A 12250-nucleotide genomic window follows, 5' to 3' on the forward strand; every position below is an offset into this window, starting at 1 on the left:
AATGAATTCATATACAAACTTTTCATGAACTTATTTCTTGTATTTTCCTAGGAATAGTTGCTATTCAGTTTGAATTTGATTATAAAATGCAATCTAAATGATACTCATATTCGTTCAATTTTTTTTAATTCAATTGAAGGTACTTGTTTTTATCTCTAACGCGAGCCAATACAGGTTATAGTTCGGAAATTAATACCTAAATTAAAAGAATTATGTTCATAATCAATTATCGAAATATTTTCAAGCAAATTTCAGTTCTAATTTTCCCTAAATATAAAAAATCGACAAAAATCGTATGTGCTTAGCGCTAAGGCGTTCTGAGGAACGTTTTCTTGCCCATACTAGCTCCATCTCCTGAGCTCGAGACATTTGTTTCGTCAATCGATTCTTGTAGAACTCGTTCTATTACTTCTGGGTTGCGGTGTCGAGTTGCTTTGCCTGTGTCGTCAGCATATAACGTTAGCATGGTTCTTGGATTATTCGGAATATCGTGAATGTATATGTTGTACAGAAGTGGCACAAGAAGTGACTCTTGGGGTACTGCAGCCTCTAAGTATATCTCTTGTTGTGAAGCATTCTCCTTCCACTTTCACGTAAAATCTTCTATTTTTGAGATAATTCCGGATCAACATGCATATTTTGATCGAATATCCAGCACATCTCATCTTATATATTAATCCTTCATGCCATACTCTGTCGAATGCTCCGGCGACGTCTAGTAAAACAAGACCTGTAGCTTGTTTATTTTGGAATCCCTCTGTAATGTATTCTGTGAGCCTTAATAATTGTTGTTCTGTTGAATGCGCTCTTCTGAATCCGAACTGTTCTGGTGGTATTAGTTACAGTTTTTCGGTTTCCTCATTTAGCCTCGTGGCTATAATTCTTTTTACTACTTTTCCTATCGCCGACAGTAGACTTATCGGTCTGTAGTTTTGTGGGAACTTCTTTTCTTTGAATGGTTTATTGAACACTATGACTTCCGCTGTTTTCCATTTTTCTGGGTAGTGTTCTGTCCTCATAATTCCATTCGCGATATTTGTTAGAGCGGCTATATATTTTCTAGGTAATTTCTTTAACATAACATTCGTTATTTTATCGCTTCCGGGAGCTTTCCTCTTCTTTAAACTTCTAATTATTTCCCTGATTTCATTTGGCGATGGTGGTTTGTCTATTTCAGAAGCCGCATTCCAGATCTTCTGGGGTGCTTATTGTTGGAATTTCTGTTAATTCCGATTGTATCAAATGGCTGTAGTCAGCCCAATTGGTATATTCTCTTATTTGCATATTTTTTCTCTTGGTTCTTCTCCAATTGTCAATTCCACGGGATTGTGGTTTGAGGTTCCATCTTCCAAAGTTTCAATCGAGAATTCTTGAGTTATATTTTTCAATATCGCGATATCTATTACATCTGGTATTCCTATACCAAAAGCAAGATATGTCGGTAACTCTGGTCCAATCACTATGGCATTTTGTTTTTCGGTGAAATCATTGAGTTTTTTGCCATTTCTATTCTCTGCTCTGCTGTTCCATAATGGGGATTTACAGTTGAAATCTCCGATGCCGATTTTCGGGTTTGTCCCTTCCAACATGTTGTGTATCTCCTCTTCCTATAAATTGTTTGGTGGTCGCTTATATGCCGAGGTAATTTCGACTCTTTGACGATTTAATTAGGCAACAATCGTCACCGTTTCTGTTTCTCCTTGTGTTTCGTCGATCTACTTTTGAAGTAGTGTTTTAAATCTGAGCACCAATATTGCTACTCCTCCTCCGGTGTTTGCAATTCTGTCACATCTATACGTTTCATAATTAATGAAATTCAGTCAAGATAATTCAACATTATCTTGTTAAAAAAATTTTCCCTGAAGATATATAAATCATCGGCTGATTCAGATATCTTTTTCTTCTCCTGTTGACTGTTCACAGCCTGTTTCATTGGAAGCTTCTTATGTTCTTCTTTTTTCTGAACGGGTTTTGGAGTCTTCCTCTTCTTTTCCTAATCTGTAGGTTTGGTCTTCGCTACTTCCTGAATTTCTTGTTCGGTAGTTGTTGTTTTTGTTACCTTCTTTTTCTGTTCAGCTGGTTTTCGGGAATTCTTCTTTCTGGTCACCGGCTTGAACTCGCTACATCCTTTGTAGTTAGCTGGATGGCCCTCTTCTCCACATAAGACGCATGTGGCATTCCTCTCTTCACCTTTTCTGGTGAGTGTGCAGTCATTGCTGCTATGGCTTCCTGAGCACTTCACGCATCTCCACGGGAAGGAGCATTTGTTTTGTGCATGTCCGTACCTTTGGCACCTAAAGCACTGGCTTGGACTTTCAGGCCTCTTTTTGTGTTCAACCACAAAACAGAGGTTGCAGAGTCGCTTCACTTCGAATATTTCCTTTTTCTGGGTTTTAACCAGGTAGAGAGGTATGGGCTTCTTCGTCTTGTTCGATATCATTCTGGATACCTCAGCGTCTGATATTCCCTGGAATATCAGGTCGTCCTTAATCAACGCAAGATCAGCGTCGATTGGTAAATGCCTGATGACGGCATATATCTTCTTCTCCTCCTCCATTTGGTAGGTAAAAAGAATTTTGCGATTTCTCTAAAATCATCTACCGTTGACGCGATGATTTTTATACCGTCTTTAAGTACAGTTGCGCGGTTGTAGTTCATCTTTTTTGTGTAGAGAGCTTTGGATATCTCTACCCAATTCGAGTTGACGAGGAACTTTCTTTGCGCGCGCGCTTTGTAGAAGGCGCATTTTGAGGTTTGACCGAAGGCGTTGTAGGGCTTTTTTTGAACTACACAGAAATTACTTCTTTCCCCACCGAGTTGGCAACTTTCGCGAAAGTTTAGGGTTCAAGCGCAGAGAGTTTTACAATTTCCTCTTTGGCCTGACGGAGCTCATTTATCAAAATCGAAACCGTATCATTGAGTTTAGCGATTTCGGCTTTCATGAATTCACTTTCTTCGCGTAAATTTGTCCGACCCACGGACTCACCTTTGCTAAAGACTTCATCGGTAGCTTCCATGCAGAAACCCTCATTATCTGAGGTCTCTGACATGGCTAAACGTTTTTAGTTTTTTACAATGGCGATAAATATCAGTCAGAGAGAAAGGAACAAAAATAACCAATAATTCTATAGACACAGTCCCACCTGATGTAATTTGCACAACCAACGATCTTTAGATCTGGACTGAATGCAATAACAACACAACATAACTCATTCACAGAACTCTCCCGAATAATCAGTATTCAATGAAATTCCCAAATCGTATGCTCGAAAGTTTTTCAACACCTCTGCTTCCGTAGCTTTGCTAGTGGGCACTTTCATTTTGACTTCACTTCAACTTTCACTTTTACAACACTATGAATAGGTCTGAATAGGTCTGCTCTTGTCAAGATCTCACTCGACACTGCGGCTATAATTGAATTTCTTGGTGTAGAGTGCTTTAGAAATCTCTACCCAATCTGAGGTGCCCATCATCGTGATGGGTGGGATTCTGTCTTTTCTAGGCACTTCAAGTGCTTTTTTGTTATTTTCCTCGTCTGACGAGGAGCTGTCTTAACGCGCGCGTTTAGATGGAGGCGCGTTTTGAGGTTTAGCAATCAGCGTTGCTTGATTCCTCTTAATGTCAGAAGTGACATTATTTCTCGCTGCCGAACTCAATTTCGGCAAATTATTTATTTATTTCTTCTTTCGCTTGGCGGACTGTTTCATTCAGTTTCGCGATTTGAGTTTCCATTTGCTCGTTATCCTCTCCTAAAGTAGTCTGTCCTTCAGATTCATTCTCGCTGAAGTCATCGACTTCTTCGGAAGCTTCCATGTAGGAACCCTCATTATCTTAGGTCTCTGACGTGGCTACACGTTTTTAGTTTTTTTACAAAGGTGGTAGATATCAATGAGAGAGAAAAGAACGAAAATCACCAATAATTATATAGAAAAAGTCTCACCTGATGTGATTTGCAAAAGCAACGATCTTTTGATCTACACTGTATTCAACACAACACAACAAAACTCATTCACAAAACTCGTGTAATCGAAAAATCACTCAACACGTTGTAATGAACCCCAGTTTTCTGAGGAAAATTGGAGTTCATTTTAGTGCATTTCTCTCGTTTTAAATTTCCGTCTTTGAAAATATTTTAATTCTCGAATATTCCGTACGTTCATTCCGACAGGCAGAGTAAATGTAAAAAACCGCTTATCTGTATTTCACGTTGTTTTTCTTACATGCTGCTGAAGATTTCGACGTTTTTCATCTGTTGATATGCGATAAACCGGAGCTGACGACGTTTTTCAGTCTTGTCGCATTCTGGAATTTTCAGATTTTTACCGTGAGAGGGGATATGCCTATAAAAGCAAATTTTCCCCCGCGACGGTGACTTTTGAATTTTACTTCAGTGCTTTCCTTTCGCTTGAGTATTTTCGATTTTTCGCTTTCTAACGTGGTTTCTAACTTCTGTTATAAATTCAGTTGATTTTCCGTATTCCTTTCGCCGTTGAAGATAGTCATTTTGTGATATTTGCATCAGTGCTTAGAGTTAATTTTTTTAGTTTTTTTTCTTTTAAATCCTTTGAGTTTCGAGTGCTTGAAACGAAGGAGGTAGGTCCCCGTCTGTACCGTTCAGTTTCTTTGTTAGACCTACGCCGTTACTTCTTTAACTTTGACACTGCTGTACTGTATCGTTTCCTGTTGTATTTTATCGTTCTTTACCCTGTCCGCGTTCCGCGTCATAAGTGTTAAATCCGAAATCTCTTCTTTTCTGTCAATCATGGTGTGCTATAACCCTTGGGGCAGAGAATAAGAAATACCGCACGTAGTCAGTGAGATCCCGTAGTTGCGTTAAAAATAGACATTTTCTTCGCTGTCAATCATGGTGTGCTACAACCCTTGGGGCAGCGAATAAAAGTCTCGAACAGGTCCGCCCTAGCCCTTGGGGTACTGAAGGGAAAGTTCCGTCAACCCCCCTGTCCGCGTTATAAGTGTTAAATCCGAAATCTCTTCTTTTCTGTCAATCATGGTGTGCTATAACCCTTGGGGCAGAGAATAAGAGATACCGCACGTAGTCAGTGAGATCCCGTAGTTGCGTTAAAAATAGACATTTTCTTCGCTGTCAATCATGGTGTGCTACAACCCTTGGGGCAGCGAATAAAAGTCTCGAACAGACCCGCCCTTATTGTGTTTCATTCCCGGAGAAATACAACTACACACCGATACCGTATAGCAAGTCCTTAGCATTCGTCAGTTCTGGTTGGCGCATTTTTATTGAACCGTTAATTTTTCACTACACCCGGTATAAATTGTCATAAAGTGCTCGTGACCGGATAAGATTTCCCGACTGTATTTTCACTGATAGAATCACTCATATTTTATATCACACATATCTCCCTTGTACATATAATTAGTTTCCGAAGGTGTGAATAAACTTTTACATAATTCGATTTTGACTTCTTCGTTGTCGCTACTACCCTAGACAACATCGAGCTCTGTCTCCGGCTAGCAGCTACTCTGGTAGGTTTGCTATTCTTCCTATTGAAAAGAATAGCTGGCGCTCGAGATTAAGGCTTCTCCGAGAAACGCACGTTACAAAATGGCGCCCGAGCAGGGACAGTGCAAAATCTAGTAGGAAACAACAGAGGTGAGAAACATTATCCGGACAGTGAGTGAATTCCCGAAACAGTGAGTAAAACCTAAGAACAGTGAGTAACTATTTCTTGAACCGAGAACTGTGAAAAATAAACTTGATCTGTGTTTTATTACCTGCCACTCTGTATTGAACTGTTATACTGTGAATTGAATTGGACTATATTCTGAAAATTTTCCTATTGTTGAAACCTATTGGAAATAATTTAATTAATTTGTGATTATTCCTTTTGCGATTACTTTATTGAGTTATTGAAAACTGAACTGTTGTTGCGCCGTTATATCAGTGAAAATTAATTCCGATTTCTTATTATTTCTGATTTATTGAATTGAACTGTTTTAAATTTCGTATTGAAGGTGAGTGAATTTCCGAACATTGAAAATTTATTGTCACAATTGGTAAAATTTAATAGGTTTGATTTACCTATCGGTATTAGTGAATCACCTATTACCCTATTGATAACTTGTCTACCTGCTGTCATTTTCCTTTGACCTGTACTGTTGAAACTTACCAATTATTGCTGATTTTTCTGAAACCTATTGCGATTTATTTTCTGGATATTGAACTTGAAAAACTATTTGGAATCTAACCTGTGCGTTTTGGTGCGGTTCGAATTTCGGGAAATTTTCCGGACTATACGAAACGACTTGCGAGTGAGTGCGGTATTTCGCGAATATTTTCGGACTTTAGTGGGACTGATTGAAATTTTTTTTTCGAGTAACGTCGGACTTGTAAAATTTTTGGTGTGATACATCGGGACTTAGATTATTTTGGTGCGCCGGAACTTGAACTTAGATTTTTTTTTTTTTTTTGATACACCGGGACTTAGACTTTATTTTTTTTCTTTGGGGTTACACCGATACCCACTTCGAACTTAAGTGAGTAGGTTAGCTAACGATTAACTCACCGGGTTGGACTTAGAACTTAAACAGATTGTGAAAGACATACCGAGTGTGAAAGATTGGTGCGTTCTGAATCGGACTTAGTTGAAAATAATATGTCGAACATGGATGTAAACCGGTTACTCAGTGATGAACTTACATACGAATTACAACTGAGAGGACAATCGATACCGGGTACTGTGATGACTAAACGGAGTCTACTACGACAAGTACTTCAGTCTAATGAACCTCTACTACCCCCAACATCATTGAACCCCGCCTCGGAGATTGAGATTTGCCAAAATAAACTCACCGATTTAGTGGAATCCCTTCAGAACTTCAAATCATGAGAATGCGGCTAACGAATTTTCGCGAATTTACACCCGATTAATACACATACAAGGAAGGCTGGACTTTATTGTTACTGCAGACACAACACAGTTACAACTAGTTGGACAAATGAAGGCAACTACAGCTAAGGCGTTGGAAACACTAGAGGAGCTACGTCAGAAGAGTAATCGTGAACAGCCGCAGCCATCTAACCGACATCAGAGGTCTCTCTTAGATGTGGAGGTGCCCAGTTCACCTGGGGTGTCACCGATCCAACCGGAACGGATTTCAGGGCTCCGAGAGCCATCACTTATCGACTTGGGAGATGGTGTCGACCGTCCTGTAGCAGTGGAGGTCTCACGTACTGGTACACCTGTAAGGAATCCAACATTAGAACAGGTCATGAATGAGACAAGACAGACATGTACAGCGTTACTGCGACAGTTACCAGCGATACCTCTCACGCAGGCACAGGACTGTAGAACAACAACACCTGAGTGTCTGACACAGGGTAGATGGATTAATTCTACACGAAGGGTGTCTTTTCCACACTTACCTGCACCTTGGATAAGTTCTGACCGACCAGTCATCACAACACCTGCCAGATCAGAACCGGAGTCCCGATCAACAATACCGACTGTCCCTGTACACAAATGGAACATTTCATTTGATGGCACTGGAAGTGTGACCGGATTCCTTGAGGAAGTGGAGAGGCTGGCTGAATCCCGTAAAGTGTCCCTGGAACAAGTTTTCGAATCAGTTTACGAATTACTACGAAAAGATGCGAGGGATTGGTTTATTCCCAGGAGAGGTACTTTCGAGGACTGGGAGGATTTCAGCAACCAACTGAAAGAAGCGTTTCTGCCTGTAAACTATGAGGAGAATCGGTTGGCGGAAATAAAAAGACGAACACAAGGTTCTGAAGAAAAGCTGCTTCTGTATGTTACCCGGATGCAGAACTTATTCCAGAAACTCACCTATACAAAACCATCCGAGGTGGAGCAGATCCGACTCATCCGACAGAGGTTGATTCCGTCCTTACAGCAGGCCTTGGCCTTCCAGGAGACCAAGACGTATGATGAACTTCTCCGTAAAGAAAAAGTTTTTGAACTGGTCCAATGGCAGATGAGCCAGTACACCCGGCCACCCTCAAAACCAGGTTTCGTGGAGGAACCTCACCTAACGTACACTCCCCGTCAGCTGAACCGATATCAGGCGAGTTTTTCTGTGGATACCGTAGAACAGAGAACCAGTACCGCCGACGCAAGCCAACCAGACACGACTTTCTCCGCCGGGGGAAAGCCGTCCAAAGCCACCCAGATCCAGAGAATCAATAGTCCGGCAACAGGAATCACACCGTCCAACTTCTGGAGACAGCTCCGAAGGTAGATCCGGAAATTCAACACCGCCACCCCGTCGTCGAGCCAAAAATAGCCACGCTGACCGGACCCAATCATCGTCAGGGAGGGGAGTGTCCTTCCAGACACAGTGTTTCCGATGTGGTGGATATGGCCACATGCGTCGAGAATGTCGCAGGCCACCGAAAATCTTCTGTTCTCGATGCCAGAGGGAGAACATTCTCTCACGAGATTGTCCCTGCCGTCCGGAAAACTAGACGGAGGTATGGAGAAGGAGTCGACCATATCTCCCGACACACTGACTCCCATGACATCGACTGCCTGGAATGATAACCGACCGCTTGTCGAAGTTAAGATAGCCGGAGAGCACTACAAAGCATTAATTGACACTGGAGCCACGAAGAGTTTCGTAAGTCGGAAAGTGGCAAAACAATGTGAAAGCAAGGGAATCACCGGACAACATGTTGAGAATGGTTTCGTGGTGGTTGCAAATGGTCAACCCACGACAACACCCAAACTCTACACTACCGCTGTTCATCTGGCTGATTATTCCTTGACCGACGTAAAATTTCTGTTGGTGCCTGATTTACCAGTTGACCTCATTCTAGGAATGGACGTATTAGGAAGGTTCAATTTTTCCATTAACCTCAGTACCGCGGACTGTTACCTGGAAGGTCGACTGATTGCCAAACCAACACCGAAAATTCAAGAAGCTGTTGAGGTGCAGGACCGGAGAAATTACCTAATACACCTGCGGACAACCCGTCACCTAAACCGTTGCCGTCCGTAGATTCCGTATACTTGGCCGAGATGGAAACAACCCAGTGCAAATGGTACAACAAGAAGTTACAGGAGGTGGGAAAAGACCCAGCAAATTTTCCTGACTATGCCGTTAAAAATGGAAAACTGTTACGACATTTCTGGGACTCATCCGACTTCACAGAAGAGGGAACCGGCCAACCCTGGAAACTCTGTGTACCGACCGAACAGCGAACCGAAGTACTGAAGGAAAACCACGACTCAGAATTAGCAGGTCACATGGGGATTGCCAAAACGATTGCACGGATAGCCAGAAATTATTACTGGCCAGGGATGTTTAGAGACATTGCGAAATACGTGAGGAACTGCACATCGTGCCAAAAGTACAAAGTTTCGCAACAGAAAACCCCTGGTAAGATGCAACCACACCGAATGACGGATGCGCCGTTCAAAGAAGTATCCACGGACATAGTTGGACCATTGCCACGGTCAAAAAAGGGAAACTCCTACATCGTGGTAATGCAAGACCGGTTCACAAAGTGGGTAGAGTGTCGTCCGTTGCGGAAAGCTACCGCCAAAACTGTTTATTCGGCCCTCTACGAACAAGTTATCCTGAAATATGGTTGCCCAAAACTAGTAATATCCGACAATGGAGTACAATTCGACAGCAGGCTATTCAAGAACAGTCTCCGAGAGCTGAACATCGCTCACCGTTTCACACCACCGTATACTCCTCAGTGCAATCCTGTAGAAAGAGCTAACCGTACCCTGAAGACCCTGATAGCACAGTTTTGTGAAGCCGATCAACGAACCTGGAATGAAAAGATAGGAGAGTTAACGTTTGCTATCAACACCGCTAAGCAGGAGTCTACTGGATTCACACCGGCATTTTTAAATTATAGAAGGGAACTAGAAGTCCCAAGGGCGATTTATTCGACAAACCCCCACAATAATGAAATGAACGGAGAATCCAACCGTACAGAAGAAGAAAACAGAGACATGACTTACCTTACTCAACAGATCAAACATCTCCAGGAGGCTTATGAGTTCGTCCGTACTAAACTGTACCGTGCCTTCCAGCAACAGGCTCACCACTACAATCTTCGACGAAGAGAAGTCCGATACCATGTGGGAGATAAAGTTCTACGCCGAGACCGTCCTTTATCCTCGGCCGTTGACAGTTTCGCCGCCAAGTTGGCTCCGAAGTTTTCCGGACCGTTTACCGTCGTTAAAGTTGTTTCACCTGTCGTCTATGACCTGAAAGATACAGAGGGTAGAAAAATCACTAATATACATATCAAAGATTTAAAACCATTTCATGCATAATATATTTACTGTCATGATCCGTTAACCGTTCTATAGAAATAACCTCTGAAAGGAGGAAATCCGTTTATTTTTTCCGTTACCGACTATATTATTAGTTTCTGTTTACCTGTTGATCCGAATAACTGGAGGTGCACTGACTGGAAATTGTCCTTGTCATTCTCATCACTGTCAAAGAGAGGCTGCCGTCTAGTGTGATATCCCTAGTGCATCCACCCAATCTGAACCACCCCGGAAGAAGTTGAACAGGTTACACATGTCAACAAGTAGGAGGCACCTGCAAGAAGAAATCTCGTAAATCTGAAGCACTTTACTAAACATAGTTATAACCGATTACACCGTAACAATTCCGTACATGCACCACCGTTGACCGAAATATTGTATCTACAGATTTTCATCTGTTCAACATGCAATTAAATATAAATCAAACCGATCAAAACCGTCTGAAAAACCTGCTATTTATGTAAGGAATACCAATAAAGGATACTGTTTCACATTGCAACTGAGTATATCCGTCTATTGATCCAATGGATCTAACCAATTTCTATTCTGAACCGAATCGAAATTATTGTACCGTCAATTTAACACTGTCTACCTGAAGAAACACCGTCTACCTGAAAACAGAAAGCAGAGAAAAACCGTTCCAAGCAGAAAAGTGGACCCCGAGGAACGATGAAGATCAGAGAATTATTGTTAGAAATTACCCACCTGCGAGTCTCCTGCCGGCTCCGAGAGTCCCAACGTCCGTGTAACCAGGTCGAAAGGGGTGAACCGGTCCATTCAGTCCATTGAGCCCCACGTACCGGAGGTTTTCCACCTGTTGCAGCTCCCACGAATCCTGGGTAACCTACAAAACCACGATGGAATTCAAACACCCGCCAAACACAGTTAAATTAGATACTCACCGGAGGGATGAAACATGGCACGCTTCCGACCAGCGATGAAGATGAATTTCCACATAGAGAAAGAAGATTTTCCACTATTATACACCATTTATCCACGGAACGCTGAACAAAGTTCTTTGACAAGATGGCGGAGACCTGCGCCGAAATGACTGACGCTGACGTTTCTGCGTGCGCATTGGAACTACCATTCCAACCATAGAGAAGATAAGTACTTGATCGAGTTGTAATTGTAAACTGGTCACGAGTATATCAGTGGCGCGCGCGAAAGTAAGGTCACTATTTCTAGGGATAGATAGAGTCGTGAAATTAAACTCACTATACTTCATTCAACTTTATTTTAGCAGTCGGTTGGCCATGGAAATTTGACACATTTCACTCTGTATAGTACGAAAATGTGGGGTTATGAAGCTTGTCAAAACATTTTTGGGTTTTAAATCAACGCTTTGTTGCCCGTTCTACGTAAAAGTTTCTCTTATTACGTATTTTATCACAATGTCGAATCTCTTCGGAAAATATGTGACGAACATAATTGAAGTTTATACAAACTGATTGAAGGCATACCAAATCCAGTTATTTGCATGGAAAATACAAGAGATAAGTATAATATCATAATATGCACTAGCTTGAGGAGAGTTAATGTTCGTTATCCTCTTTGGCTTACATCATTTGTAGATTTCAAAAATATTAACCCGAAGATGAAATGCATATGATGCAGTGGTTGGCAATGGGTATCTCCCGAAGGAATTAACAGATAATTACAAGAAGGTTAAATTTTTTCAATAAAAATCATCTTGCATCAATATAAGTAAAAGGAGTTGAAGTTGAAGGAAGTTTCAAGTTAAGATGCAACTTCACCGTTGAACAAAAATGCGCGTATTTGTGGCTATTCATCTTAATACATTGACGTTATTATAATATTTAGGTATTTATTAGTACCTTAAGACATTTACATTGTATAGGACAAGTCAAATGAAAAACAGAAAAATCCATTTTAGGGAACTCATTCTCCGATGACATTTATCGAAAATCCTGTAGTCAACTTTTCGCATTAATTCACTC

This window comes from Coccinella septempunctata, chromosome 3 (assembly GCF_907165205.1).
Source record: "Coccinella septempunctata chromosome 3, icCocSept1.1, whole genome shotgun sequence".
Lineage (NCBI taxonomy): Eukaryota > Metazoa > Arthropoda > Insecta > Coleoptera > Coccinellidae > Coccinella > Coccinella septempunctata.